This window comes from Adiantum capillus-veneris, chromosome 11 (assembly GCF_014529385.1).
Source record: "Adiantum capillus-veneris isolate H3 chromosome 11, ASM1452938v2, whole genome shotgun sequence".
Lineage (NCBI taxonomy): Eukaryota > Viridiplantae > Streptophyta > Polypodiopsida > Polypodiales > Pteridaceae > Adiantum > Adiantum capillus-veneris.
The window spans coordinates 119,427,820-119,434,097 of NC_140941.1; positions in this window are offsets into that span (position 1 = coordinate 119,427,820).

Below are 6,278 nucleotides of genomic sequence, written 5' to 3' on the forward strand. Positions count from 1 at the left end.
GTGTAGATCTTCTCGCTGTGAACCTATTGGTATGAAGAACTCATAAAACAGACATACAGTTTGCAAGATAACTCACTCAAAAGATTGTGAGAGCTCGCCTCGCGACGAAATCGAAACTCGCAAGCTTGGCGTTGAAGTGTAGCCTCGCCGTTTTGCTAACTCGTTGATGATGTCAGCTTCACAATGGCTGATCCATAGCGTGTATAGCAAAGAGATAAGACCTCACTCTCTCTCTCTCTCTCTCGGTCACATAGACACAACACACAATAAACACAAAGATTGATTAATTCCAAAGTCTCCTTAGGGTTACAAAACTTTGGCCTATATACATCTCTCTTGAGGGACACATGCCCATCAAAAATAATCTCTTAAATCTACTAGAATTAAATATTACAAAAAATGGGTGATCCTTCTTAGTGTTCCTCTAGTCAACACTCCCCCCCTCCGTGTCCATGTCGTCCCTAACATGATTGGTCATGTGTTTGGTCTTTAGTTTGTTCCTTTGCTCAATAGAGCCCCATGGCTTAATCATCTTCAAGTAAGATTTATATCTGATGTTGAGATGCTCACCATTGGTCCAAAAATCTTGCTGTCATATGTGAAAAAACCTATGTAGAAAGCCTCTTCAAAGGCTTGCATGTGGAAGCTAGGTAAAAACATCAACTGTTGGTAGAAGTGTTGTAGCACTTGTGGCAAGGGTTGAGTGGAGAGGTCGTAAGTCAATTTGAGGAGTGTCGTCATTGACAGTAGACTTGAGTCCATAGCTTTGTGTGGTGCAAATAGCTCTATGCAGGCTAGTAATGTTTTGCAGATCTTATTGAGCATTACGCACGTCAAATCAGGAGAGCGAGTGAAGAGCTTAATGGTGCCCGCTAGAGTTTTCACCATGTAAGTTCCACTTATTCTCTCTCCTTCTTTGGGTGGTGGGAGTTTAGGGTAATTCAACTAGGTTGGATGCTTCTTTGAAAGCCTTGAGTGGTCCTTCCAAGTTCTCATCCTTGGTACTGGGCAGAAAGAGACATCATCTCGTACCCACTTTGGTGCATCGACCAAACATACTAGGTATGCTGGGTACTTTGTGAGCCAACCTTTTCTCCACTTTGGTTGTGAGTCTACTATTCTCTTGAGGACTGCTTGATGTTTGATGTCTCCCTCAAATAGTGGTGTCATCTCCTCTGCTTGAATTCTTTTCTTTATAGTGAGCACTTCATATTTGAGAAAAGGTTAAGGGAGGGATGGCTACATCCACTCTTCTTTGATTACATTTGTATCTAGCCATAGCACTCCCACAGAGTACAATACCCATTGCCCAATCTATCACTGCTCTGACACCTTCTTCAGTAGCTTTCTCTATCAAAATTTGGAGACAAGCCTCATCCTCCGCTGTCAGCTCCTACCCTTCCTCTTGAATTAGTGGAGGTATCTCCATAAATATAGGTTCCTTCGAGCTGTCTAGAATCTCCATAGGCTCTTGTTGGGCATTGGCTCCTGAGTCACTTGGACCATGATCTTTATCTTGACCTCTGGCTCTCTCCACCTCTTGTCTTAATTTTGTTAGTTGTTGTTGTGTCAGCTTGTCTCTTTTGGTGGCTTCCTCTGCATTTTTAACTAGAATCTCTTGCAATGTTTCTAATTGACGTTTCAGTTGGTTTTTCTCTTCTTGGAGCTTTTGCTTCTCTTTCTTGAGTCTTTATTTAGGTGCCAAGGAGCCTTCTGCTGTGTGAACTCCTTGTCTTTGCTCTAATTTTATCTCCTTTGATGTGTCGTGATATCAGCTTCCCACACCTCTATGGCCTTGTTGTACGCTCATGCACTTGCTCTTGCAGCCCTTGGGGTTCCTCTTAGTCTCTCTATGGTTAACTCTTGGAGTGCTAATTTGTCCTTAAGATCTATTATCTCATCCCTAGCTAACTCCAGCTCATCTTCAGAATTTTCTTTCTCCTCTTGCAGATTGGCAATTTCTTTAGCTACCTTAGTCATTTGGAGGGTAAGGGTATCCCTTTCTACTTTGGCTTCTTTCAAGATCTTGCTTTGTGCTTCTTTCTCTCTCTCTGTACTTTTTGCTCTATGAATTGCTGTTTGCAATTCTTTGGTGAGGTTGTCATGCTCTCCTATCAGACTTTCCTCTGTTGTCCTAAGCATGCTATTTTCCTCCACCATAGTGAGAGATCATGTTTTGATTTGGTCCAGAATTTGGTGGGAAACTCTTGCATGTTCTTCATTTGCTGTTACCACACTCTTTCCTACTGACCTAGGAAGTGGTCCAGCCAGGGGGACTTGGTGGCCCATACTTAGTAGCACTCCCAATGGAGGAGGTCACCATGGGTTTTCTAGAGGTCTCCACCTTGGAATTGGTGGGATTTGTACCAATCCCGCTACTCTAGGTGATGATAAATACACTTTTGGTGCTCTTCTATGAATATCGTGTTGTTGTGGCTTCTCCTCGGTCTTTTCTTCTTTATTTGTAGCCCATGGCAAGATAGAGGTGCCATATACATCCTCAAAAGCATCCTTAGATGTATATCCAATTTTGAGAAGATCATCATAGATGCATCTTTTGGTCTTTCCTTTGTCCTCCGGCGTTGGCTCAGCCTCTGATTTTTTCTTTGGAAAATCCTTTTGAGGGTTTTGGTTGTTGGGTGTATCCGAGGGGAGATGCTGGTGGTGTTATACTACCTCCCTCCTCTTTGGACTCTTTTTCCTCTTTTCCTTGTGCTTGAGGCTATTCTTGGAGCTTCCTCTTAATATCTTGAACTTCCTCATCAATGAAAGGCTCTAGATTTTGCTGTTCTATCACCCTCTCAGACTCTTCATATGCTCGGATATAGTGATCAAATTCATCTTCTAAGGATCAAGAGGAACTGCTGCACATTTTGTTTGGGGCAGGTACCCAAGACTCCTCAAAATCTCCCTTCAATGCTTGTTCGGCATTGAATTTCTCAATCAGTCTTTTGATGTGGGCCACCTTTTGGCTTGTGGTCTCTTTTGGTTTCTCTTCCTTGGGAATTACTGTCTTTCCTTTCTTCTTTGGTGGCTCTTCATATTTTTCTTCTTGCACTGTCTCTAGCTTTCTCCTCAGCCTTGTCAAGACAAGCAGTGCCACTGGTGGTTCATCTTCTGCATCCTCTTTAAGCCTCAACCACTCATTTTGAATTGGTGGGTCTGGCCACTGTCCTCTTGCTCCGATAGCTTCATATGCAATTTTGGTTTTCTCTCCACCAATGTATTTGGGCTTATCAATTCCCAAGCCCACTATCTATTCATGTATATACTGAGCATAATTAACATCTTTTGGCACACTGCTTCTCAGTGCCCAAGTGAAGGTGGTGGCAATGGCATGAGGTGGTCTAGTATATTTTTGTTGCCACTTGTTGCAAATGTGGAAAAACTGGTTGCACAACTTGAAAATTTTGATGGCCCTTGGATCCACCATGTCTTCAAAAATTGGGTTGGGTTTCTTCTAAGAGTACACTTCCACCGCGTCTCTTCTTTCTTTGACTAAACTACCATAATTGTGTAACCCCAAAGCATCCGCATTGAGCTGAAGTGTAATGGTTACTTCTTTATTCTCTCCCTAAAGTGTAGTGATGACTACTTTGCCATCTTTCTTGATTGTAGTAGTTAGTTCATAGATGCTCTAAAAATCAACTCCTACCAGCACAAATGTAAAGAATCCATGTAGATCCACCCTTTCTAGGTGCTTGATGATGCCTTCTTTGCTTGCATATTCAATGTGGTCTCTTGGAATCATTGGCACATCCACATTATTGCTTTGTGGATCTTGGAAGGTTCCTTAGTATAGCTTTATGCCCTCCCGATCTAGAGTTGCTTCGTCCATCCATGCTTTGGTCGGCTTCAATGTCTCATTAGGAATTGTGAAGGGCTCTATCGCTGCAATGATATCTTTCAAGGCGAGCCTTTTTTCCTTTATTGGTGATTTATTAGCTTCCATTGATCCTGCATGCATCCAAGTCCAAAAGTTAGCATCTTTTACCAATTTTGTTAATTGATCAGCTTCTAGATATCCAAATGATTTCAAAATTGAATCACAAGCTAATCAGGGCCTAAGGATGCTATGCAAGTTGACAAAAGTGCATTTTGATGCTCATTTTATGTTGTGAGACATCATATGCGTATGATGTCTATGTGCTCTGATGAGATGAGGTTTGACATATGCATAGCTTATAGCATGTACATCACACCTATATGTCTGGAATGAGATTTGAACATGTAATGAGCAAGATTTTGTCTTATAGGCTCTTTTCAACCTTCGCAATGGTAAAATGGCTATACTTTGTGTATATGAGGCTTGAAGCTTGTGGCATGGACTCATGAGCATATGGTGAGAGCATTTGATAAGTCAGAACCACCTCGGATTGCCAATTTTGACATCATAGGCGTATGATGTCTTTTGTGCCCAAATGACTTGAAACTCATATGATAGGATGTCCACAGAATGTGTATAGTTTCTATAGCATTAGAATTGAAATTGCGCTTGTAATTGGATACCAAAAGCCAAAAATGGGATTTGTACACTTAGATTTTTGTCATAGGGGTGAAGAAAGGTTAGATGATATCTAAATATGATGAAAATTTGTTGGCAAGCTAATAAAGATGTGATAAAGGCACTGGAGATCTCAAAACTCAACATTTCAAATTAAGGGGTCTAGACATCATACGCGTATGATGTCTAGGTTGGCTTTTTTGGCTCAGACTGGATGTATAGCTTGCTCATGATGTGTGCATCACTCTCATGTGTTCAGATTTGAATTTGGATAAGTGCTCATGTGCTCAAGGCCATAAATGGTGTTTTTGGCACTTGAATTTGAAAATTGATATGTATAATGACCAAAACCTGGCCAAACTAGGTGTAAAGGCTATGTGTGACATGATGTTGAATTCTGGATAACAAAAATGCTGACGGAGTCATATTTAGCAAGTCTAGACATCATACGCGTATGTTTTCTATTCTTGAAAAAAGGAAATGTGAGCATGGGGATAGGATGTATATGCTATGTGTATTCCTTGTGCCAAGTTTCCCTGAGTTTGGAGCATTATTTCTATGGATGAGAACATATTTTTCTTGGGGACTCCAACTTCGCAGTTTTTGACCAACTAGTGGCTTTGTGTGGTCCATTTGCATAAAACTTGGTCTGTGAGCTACAATGAGCATGATGAAGAGGTTGGTGTGGAAAATTTACCATTTGCATGTGTAAAATGTCCCACTAGACATCATTCATGTACAATGTTTGGGATGTGGATTCAATGCATGGAAAGATTTGTGCTAGTGCCCTAAGCCCTTTTAGCTTTGATTCAGCTTACTATTCATTAGTTTAGCTTAGAAACTCCATGTTTGATACTTTGGACTTTGAAGTCAATTTCCGCTCTTGGAGATGACTTTCCGGGATGATTTCACTTGAGATTGATCACCTAAGCTTGTAGATGGTTGTGGGGCACCTTTCTATGCCGGTGTAGGCTTCGGCCTTATAGATGTCTTTTATGATGATTTGTCGCTCTAAAAGCGTCTTTTAGTTGGGTGACGGTTTGGCAACAACTTTTCTTAATGTTTGACCAGATGTCTTGATTGTCAAAGATATGTTGATGCTGCTCATGAAGTTTGGTGGCAAAACAGACGCTCCATTTGGCGTGAGAGCCAAATGATGCTTTGCGTGTTCGAAGCCGAGATCAACGTTTTGACTCCCTTTTGATAGTTTGATTTTGGAGGAAGTGACATCCATGGCGTGTAGACAACCTTGAGGGACACCTACCCATGAAGTTTCGTGCCATTTTGGTGACTTGTCTCAGATTGTCTTCTGTAGGCCCCTGGAATGTTAGGGTTCTTATTTCTGACCTAAACTGGTATGGGAGGGCATATGCAAGCTCATTTAGCCTAGGGTCAACCCCCTATCAAGTCTTGTAGCTATCGGGTTAGTGGTCATTGAGTTACGGTCCCATTTCGCTCTCTATCAATCGATGCCACATTGCTTCTTTTGTTAGTTTTTTGCGTTGAAGTTAGCATTGAACATGAAGAACACATGCTAATGAGTCTGCCCCTCAATTTTGGCATCGAACGGTGTGTTTTGGGTGTCGTACAAAGCCGTAGAAGATCCATGTGCTCTAGGTCTCTCAAGATCTCTAGAAGTGTGAATAATGAAAATGAGCTAGTAAGTGGGTCAAAATTTCTTATATTGGGGGTCTTGAAACCACTTGCCACAAAATTTGACATGTGCTTCTATCTTGTTGCAAAACGCACTTTAGGCTTGAAATTTCTCAATTTG